This window comes from Protopterus annectens, chromosome 6.part0 (genome assembly GCF_019279795.1).
Source record: "Protopterus annectens isolate FY-2018-M chromosome 6.part0, PAN1.0, whole genome shotgun sequence".
Taxonomy (NCBI): Eukaryota; Metazoa; Chordata; order Ceratodontiformes; family Protopteridae; genus Protopterus; species Protopterus annectens.
Genome location: NC_056737.1, coordinates 708,580,809 through 708,590,073, shown reverse-complemented (window position 1 = coordinate 708,590,073; position 9,265 = coordinate 708,580,809).

Below are 9,265 nucleotides of genomic sequence, written 5' to 3'. Positions count from 1 at the left end.
TGCATAAGATATAACAGCAGGCCAACTTCCAAAGCTTCAGGGCACCTTGTATGTGCCCAAATCTACAGTCATCTTGAGCCGAGCTGACTAAAAAGACAGGTTTGGATGCCAAGCCCTTCAGAGCTTGCATATCACTCAGCAGTGTGCTTCTCTGAAGCTTTCAAGGATCAACAGTCTGCTTGTGCTGTTCCTTTCCTGGGATAAGTTCCCTTTGGGGAAACCTTACATTTAAAAAAAATGTTTATTTATTAATACTTTCTTGTTCAGGAAAGTTATTTTTAAGCTAGGAGTTTCTGTATTAATGGATTGTTATGAGACTGTAATTCCCTTTTAAATTAAAATGCACTTTTTCATGTTAGTTTAAAGTAATTAAAAATATATTTTTCTGTTGAGAAATTGTGTTTATTTTACTTTTGGGGGTTGGCAGCATATTGTAAGGAGATTTTTATTATGTTTTTTATGTGCAAAAGTGACTTTTAAAGACTTTGAATTGTTATTGGGTTTTGCTACTTGCTTTCCCTGGAAAAGAAGCACTGCTTTCAGTTTGACTATGGAACAAACTACCGGTCCCACAGTCAATCCTTCTTCCAGGCACAAAAGAAAAAGTTAAGCAAACAGTCTTGCAATCACAGCAGGCTAGCAGTTTGCTTCAGCCATAAATAGGTAACTATGCTGTGGCTATTGTTAGTTCCTAGACCACTCATCATTTACCCTGGAGCGTTAGGATATAGCACCTACAGCCACAATAGACCAGGGGCTAGCCACATCCTCTACGACTGTTGGGGTCCCTTCAGTAGGCAAGGGAGAGCCATTCTTGCCAGTCCTGGGACAGGGAACCTGTAAAGATTTCTCCCTTTTGTCAGAATGTTGTTCTCATCCCTAGGAAGCTGTTGCTTTTGCCATTAATAGCACTGTAGACCTCATTTTTCCTGTCAAAAAATCAGAAAACTAAAATGTATTTACTACTCCTCAAATTTCCCTTGACAGGAGTAATTTATTGGGTCTTGTTTAGGGTTTAATTCAGACTATTGATTCTTCTATTAAGGTGGCTTCTGGTAAAAGAGTGGATGCTCTTTTACTAAAGACATTCAACATTTTTCATCTGGACTGGAAGATTAATAGACAGATACAGGGTTTTCTTCTCAGATTTCTAATTTAGACTCAGAGAGGAGAGCTCAGTTTCTGAGTCTCCCTGTAGGGCTTCTATTTCTCTGAGATTATTTCCAGAATGTGCCAGTGTTTTCACTGGGAGAGCAATGAAGTTTATCAGTCCCTCAGAAAACTCTGAGCCATTACAGAAGAAATTTCCAGAAACTTCATCCATTCCTCCAGTTCTGTTAGTTTTGGAGGATGTATGTGTCACTGCCTGCAATTTTCCTGAAAGTCAGCCAGCTGCCCGTCAAAAGGCAGATAAAATGTATAACTTTTCTCAATCTTTTAAGTTTTTATATACTGTTCCCAAACCTGACCCAGCAGTTAGATTTAGTCAATTCTGCTGCTGCTAAACATTTTTGTTAATTCCAATTCTACTCTTTCTGTTAAGGACGGAAAGATTATTGATAAGTATTTGAAAAAAGTGTGTACCCGCGGTAGTTGTGCTGCGGTAGCGTTGTTGCCTCACAGCAAGATGTTGTCCTGTTCGATTCTCAGCTAGAGCGTCTTCTGTGTGGAGGCATGCGTGAATGGGCATGCCTTCATTGAAGGTTGTGTGTCAGGGCTGGTAACTCGGCAGGTAAAAATCCACTACCAAACATTAGCGGACTGGAGTTCCGCTGTGGCGACCCCTAACCGGGATAAGCCGAAAAGACACAATATTTGAAAAAGGTGTGTGCTTCTGCAACTTTGATTTTCAGAATTTTGAATTGTCAGGCTGTTATGTCAAAGTTTATTCTGACTAATTACGAAAACATGAGGAATGTTTTGTCTGCCATTTCTTTTTGTCAGGAAAAAGCTACTTTAAATAATTTAATTTATTCAACTATACAAGTCACTATTTATTGTTTACAGTGAGTGGATACAAAGTTGATACTTCTTCCAGGGTATTTCCAGGGTATGACCCCTGGTGCTGTTTTGATGAAGTTTGCCTGGCTGTGTTCTCAGAACCTCCTAGATGATGTAAAAAATAGATTTTCAATTCTCCTTTGGATAGAGATTTAGTTTTTTGCTCTTTTGCTGCAGAGATCAAAAAGCATAATGAATGGGATAAGTTGGTATATGGAGTATCTAAGATTTTTCAGTCCTCCTTTTCAAAAATTTCCAATGTATTCTCTAACCCCTCATCCACTTTTGGCAAAAATAAAATAAACAAAATGCAGATAATAGAATAAATAACAAGGGGATGCCAAAAAAAAAATACTTGGGAAATCCCTAAAACTAAGTACAGTCCAGCAAATCAAAATGGCTATTCAAGGAATCTTGTACCCCTCCCCCTAACCCTGGCAGCTCCCTTTCCCTTCCAGAAAGTCTGAACCTCCACTTTTCTCTTTGGCAACGGATAGTTTCAGACAAACTGGTCCTGATGATCATTCATCAAGGTTACAGATGGCAGCGGGAGGAAGTTCCTTCTATTCAGGGAGTAATTCCTTAGCCACCAGGCCAGACTCTTTCATTTCCACCTCTTCTTCACCACATGCTATCCCGAGGAGTGATAGTTCCTCCTTCCCAGGTAGGAAAAGATTTTTATTCAAAAGTGTTTTGACTGCAAAAGAAAAAAATGCTTGAAGACCAATTCTGGATCTTTCTTTCCTAAACCTGTTGTTATAGTGCCCAAGTTCAAAATGATGTCACTTCACAAGCTGTTACCTCTTCTTCTTCTTTGAAGTTTCCTGGTAAATCTAGATTTAAAAGCTGCTTATCATCCAATCCATATTTTTATAGCTGTCCAGTGTTTCCCAAGGTTTTGTGTGTCTAGGTTACATTATCAGTTCTGTACCTTACCATTTAGACTATTCACTGCATCAGCACTGTTGAAAAAGTGTCTCGCTCTAGTTATAGCTCATTGCATTCTACAGGGTATCCATATTTTCTGTATTTTGCTGGCTTGTTTATATTTGCTGATCTCTTACACTAGCTGGGGTTCCAAGAGAACATTAAAAAGTCTTTTTTTGACTACACAGGATTGTGCTCCTGTGGTGTCAGCTAGTTCAAAGAGTTTTTTTATATATCTAGATCCATTTCTAAGGTTTTCCACTCAGACTTTGGTCACTGACAGGAAATACCTGAAGATTTTGGGTCTCATGGCATCTATGATTCTCATGATATCCATGGCAAGTCTTCAGATGAGAAAGATACAATAGTATCTGAAGTCCCTTTGGTCCCAATACCAATATCCATTGTCTTTTCAAATCCCAGTGCTGGGGATTGTCAGAGAATAAATCACTTGGTAGACACAGCAAATACCCCTAAATCTGGCTCTCCCCTTCTCCCTCCTTGTCAAAAGCATTCAGTTACCACAGATGCCTCAGACTTTGCTTGGAGATCAGTTTCAGGAGGGATAAAAGTGCAAGATGTGGAAGATACCAAGGACAGATGCAACCATATAAATATAAAATATTTACTTTTCCTGATCAAGGCACACAACTCTCTGAATCATCTATGGCCCCCAAGCCCTTTCAAAAGTGGTTACAGACAATACCATAGTCATGTGGTAAATCAACAAGCAAGGGGGAACTAGGTTGTACCTCCTTTGCAGACTAGCCATATTAGCTTAGGATATAGCTTCACAGCACAATCTCACTCTACAGATATCCTACATTCCATCAGGGCAAAATTGTGTGGCAGACAAGCTGAGTAGGACAAGGGTAGACCCTCATGAATGGAAACTAGATTATGGGGTCTTCCAAAATATGATCCATCTGTAGAAATGTCCTCAACTTGGAACAATCGACTGTCAAGATTCTGGTTCAGGACTCCATGGAAGAAGGCCTGGAAGACAGATGGCTTTTCTTTTCCTGGATGCTTATCCACCCTTTCCACTGATATCCAGGGGACTTCCCAAGATTCAGAAGGACTCCCAGCAAATCAATGTGACATCTCCCTTTTGGTCCAGGCAGCAGTGGTTCTCCCTTCTTTTTGAAATGGTCAGGGACAGTTACTACAAGCGTCCTTACATAATAGATCTACTCACGCAAGATCAGGGATGTTTGATACACCCTGACCCCAATCAACTTCAATCAATTGCTTGTAAAATAGGATCTTAATTCCCTTTAGGCACCTGTATACTGAAGATGTCCAGGGTATTTCTCTAGATTCAGAAGGAATTCCCCAAGATCATTATGGTGACTCTCTTCTGGCTCAGGCAGCAGTGTTCCTCCCTTCTTTTGGAAAAGGCCAGGAGTAATTACCACAAGCTTCCTCAAAGAATGGATCTACTCACACAAGATCAGGGGTACTTGATACACCCCAATCACAATCAACTTCAACTGACTACCTGGATAGTAAGGTCTTAATTCCCTTTATGCACCTGTTTACTAATGATGTGCAGCAGGTACTAATGGAGGCAGCAAGACTGCTACCACACAATCTTATATTAGCAAATTAAAAAGTTTTTTTTTGGTGCTGCAAACATGAAATGAAAAAGGTTTTCTAGGTGGTGCCAACAACATAACCAGCACCCATTCAGGAGTAGTTGTTCTCTGGTTTTACAATATTTGTGTGAGTTAAAATACTATGGCCTTACGTATTCCTCTGTCAAGGCTCATTATAGGCCAGTTCAGCATGTCTGTCTGAGCCGCTTTCAATGTATTCTCATGTCAAAATGTTTTGAAATCAGTTTTGCATAAAAGCCTCCAAGAAAAGTGATGGTCCCTCCTTGAGATCTTAATTTTGTGTTAGAGAAGCAAACACTTGCTTCATTTGAACCATCTAACCAGGCTGAATTGAGGTTCTTAACATGGAAAACAGTTTTACCAATTGTTCTGATCTCTGCAAGAAAGGCTTGAGTTTCAAGCTCTTATGGTGAGTCAACCCTATTTCATTTTTCACAGAGACATAGTTTCTTTGAGAACTAATCTGTCTTTTTTACCTAAAGTGATATCTGAGATTACATTAAGCCAAACTATCCATCTCCCTGTTTTCTTTCCTGAACCTAAAAACGAGGGAGAAAGAATACTCCATACCTTGGATGTCCACAGATAACTCAGGTACTAGCTTGACAGAAATAAACCTTTAATTTCTTCTGGTTAGTTATTTATTTCTTGTGAAGGTAAGAGGAAGGGACAACTTGTGTCACAGCAGACTATTTTCCAAAAATATTTGTCTAAGGTGATTATCTTTTCTTATACTCATCACAACAAAACTATTCCAGGCAGGGTCAAGGTTCACTCTACCCTGGCCTTGGCTTCATCTATGGCTTTTTGGAAAGGGGTGGATTCTAGAAGTATTCTGAAAGCAGCAACTTGGTCTTCTGTACATACTTTTACAAAGTGTTACAACCTTGATTCTTTTTCTAGGACTAGATCTAGCTTTGCTAGGATCATTCCCAGGGGTTCCTGGACCATTGTCCTCCCCCCTCCCAAATATATTAAGTTAGGGTAATCCACCTAATTAGATAAGGCTACTGTAGCAGTGATCAATATGAAGAACATTGAGCAGCTGTGTAAGTAAGCTTATCATAGCTGTAGATGTTTGAATTATCACTGCTGCAGAAGTCACTCCCTCCCACCACCACCCTTGTTTTCTGGTGTATTGCTTATGCCAGGGTATGGACATTTATGTTTTGTTGCTCCCAGAATTGTTCCTGCAAGGCTCAGCCTCCTTCCCTCTGTTGGTATGAAAGCTCTGAAGGGCTTGGAACCCAAACCTGTCTTTTTATTCAGCTCAACTCGAACTGCCTGAATGTTTGGTTACGTGGAAGATGCCCTGAAGCTTTGGAAGTAGGCCAGCTGTTATATCCTATGCAGGATACAACTCATATTGTTTAGGCTACTGCAGTAATAATCATTTAAACAGCTACTATTATGTAAAGTTTACTGTTCTTTATCTTGTCTTTTAACTGCAAAGACTGCTTTAGACAGCTGCTGCAGTTATACTTAGTGAGACTATGTAAAGGCTGATGCATTAACACTGGAAGATGTACATTGCAGATACTCGTGCCTCTTGGACACATATAAATCATGTATGATGTGCTGTGATATTTGCATAGAATCTCATGTTAAACATTCACATTTATACGTGGGAATATACAAGATCAGACTCTGATGGAGTTTGGCTAGCAAGTGACTTATGAACAAGTGACAGATTGTCGTATTAATGCAGCTTTGGTGCTTGCCAATAGTTCTGAAGGTTTTAATTCAGAACTGCACATATAGATCCAGTGAATTTATTGTGTTGAACAATGTCAACTTGTTAAGCAGCAGCCACTGCATGGCAAGTCATGTAATGTAGTACCATGTTTTGTGATTGTATAGTCTAGAAGTGTTGGCCATATGCTAGTTGTAAAACCTATAAACATATACATTTTCTTGAATCGTGTTCAGTCACATAACTGGGATTGTGTAAATCATTTTTTCATATGAGAAATGTAATATTGTAATATTGTAATAAATGTTGCACAGTGTCTGTTGGTCTAATGGTAGAAACACATTGGTTCAAAAACCTATGTAGCATATCTGGAGCGGGGGACCGGATGGCTCACTTCTTGTATGTTAATATATATTTTCTGCAATTACTGGGGATTTTGACAATGGACTCTATTATGCTGTAGAATTATATTTCAGGATGTGTATATGAATAAATGATCAAAATCATCATCATCATCATAAACATCCTTTTTGTCATTTTCTGCATGGGATCAGGGTGTCATGCCAACTGTCACCATCTCTCTTGATTCAATGCCATTCTCCTACCTTCTTCAGTAGTCATGCCCAACCATGACAGGTCTTCTCTCACACAATCTAATCAGCTCTGTGCTGGATGCCATTGTTTCCTCTTACCTTCTTTCTGTCTGTCCCAAATCTTCTTTATTAGATTGTCTTCTGCTTTTCTACACATGTACCTGAACTGCTGTAATCTGTTGTTTTTTTACCTTCTCAGCAATTGAAATTGAATAAATGATATAAATGATGTTATTTCAAAAACTCATTATGGCATAAGCCATAGCTTATGCTGTCCATAATATCATGCTTCTGTATTATCATGAGTAAAGGCCTTACTTAATACCCTCTAAAATGTCTTCCCTATTTTATTTGCCTCTCTTATTAACTAGCTAAACCTAAACTACAAAAAACACAGGCATTGTTCCCATAGTTTCCATTTGTACTTATGTCTTTCTTTTAGTACTATACTACCTATGATCCCTTCAGCTTGCCTCAGTGTATCCATTATCACCAGGATTTCCTGTAATTCCAGCATTTTAGTAGACTTTCATTTTCTTGTAATAGATTTTTAAAAGCCAGCAACACTAGTCCTATAAGAGATTTGACATATAAAGGTTGATGTAAGATCTAAAGGCTATCCCTTTAACACCATGTTTTCTATTCAAGACCCATTTATACCTCAGCAGTTATTGTATCAGATCATTTAGATCTTTTATCAGTCTCATGAGTGAACATGACTAAAAATATGCTCCTAATCCCCTAGTTCATCTGTTGAGCACTTACAATGGTTACAAAACACCCTAGCAAACATTTTATTCAACCTTTCCAGCATATAGAAGTACTTTTGCAAAAACTTCCAACCAAAAATGTTCTTGAGTTTTGTCATGATCTTCACTGCTTTGAAATCTCATGTAAGTTCATATGCTCATGGCCATTATTTTTCCAGTATCAGCCTAGCTATGGGCTCCTGCCACTCTATGGGCAGTTCCTGTTATTTTCTCTATGATTAATTTGTACTGTATGGCAGAATCTTATTATTAATTTTTTAGTGTTTGATTATGATTTTCTAGTCTCCACTAACATTACCATTCATACTGTCATTTTTACTGAAACTTATCAATCTCTCTCTGTCTTTTCTGTAAAGTCTTATATATTCTCATGCATTCCATCCAGACATTGGGTCCTAAATTAAAATTCTCTGTCACTTCATTCCATTCTATTAACCCTACTCTTTTCCCAAGATGTTCCCAATAAACAAGCCTACCATGCTCCATATATCAAGTCTGAAGAATATTTTCAGCTATTTTATTGCAATGATGGAGACCTATAAGCCATAATTCTATTCTCTGTTTCAAATATAATTTAGTGTTAGCCTGTCCCTTCACTATTTTATATACTTTATTATGTATGTATTATCTAGACATACCTCCTGGGTTTTTGGCCATGTATTTAATTATTGTAGAAATTGGTTTTCACCCTGATTCAAAAGCATCATATTCTTCCATTTTGCAGCATAATTTGTTGACTGACATATGTCAGCTACTCTTGGTTCCGCAGCCTTGTAATAGCTATGCAAATTCAGAAGAACCAAGCCTCCCTGTTCATGCGGTACTGACATTTTGCCTCACCTGACCATTGATTCTTGTCTTCTGAAATACATTTCATTAGTTCTGTCTGAATAGTGCCCCAAAACCTCTAGCCGAGGTCATACAAAAATGCCTTTGCTGCGTATAGGATTTGGTGATTAGGAACATTTTACGGCATGTATTTTATTGTCTCCTTTGAACTAAATCAAAGGAGGGTGCAGACTGGATTACTATAGCTTTAGTTTTAATTTAATTAATCTTGTATCCTAATATCACAGAAAAAGAAAGGTTCCCAATATTTTAAATACTCTCTCCAGACCACTATCAAGCCCAGTTAAGTAAAGAATAATGATGTCTGTAAACAGGGCAATCTTCTCCTATCTATTATTCTGCAATAATATAATATACTTTAATATAATATTATATAATATATCATAATATAATATAATACAGTATAATATAATATATAATATTCTTCCTTCACAGCTCAAGTACATGTCATGTGGTATTACATTTATATTTTTGTAAGACTTTGTAGAACAATAAAAAGATGTTGGTAGCGTGTTGTATTTGTATTGATTTCATTCAAGACAGATTAGCTTTACATATGTTGAGCCTGAGCCCTTTAACAAGTGTATATTTAATGTCAGTTGCTGATATCTTGGTATATGTAATACTCTTTTGATATACTGATTAATCCAATGAATATTTACTAAGTGATAGTTTTATGTTTTGCTCATCAGTGTAGTGCTATGTTATGCTAATTCTGATCTTCACAGCTTTATGCACTGTATTACTGTGATTCTATATAATTATACCTCATGCTAAACCTGTTTTGACCTTGCATTCATAGGCCTTTTTAAC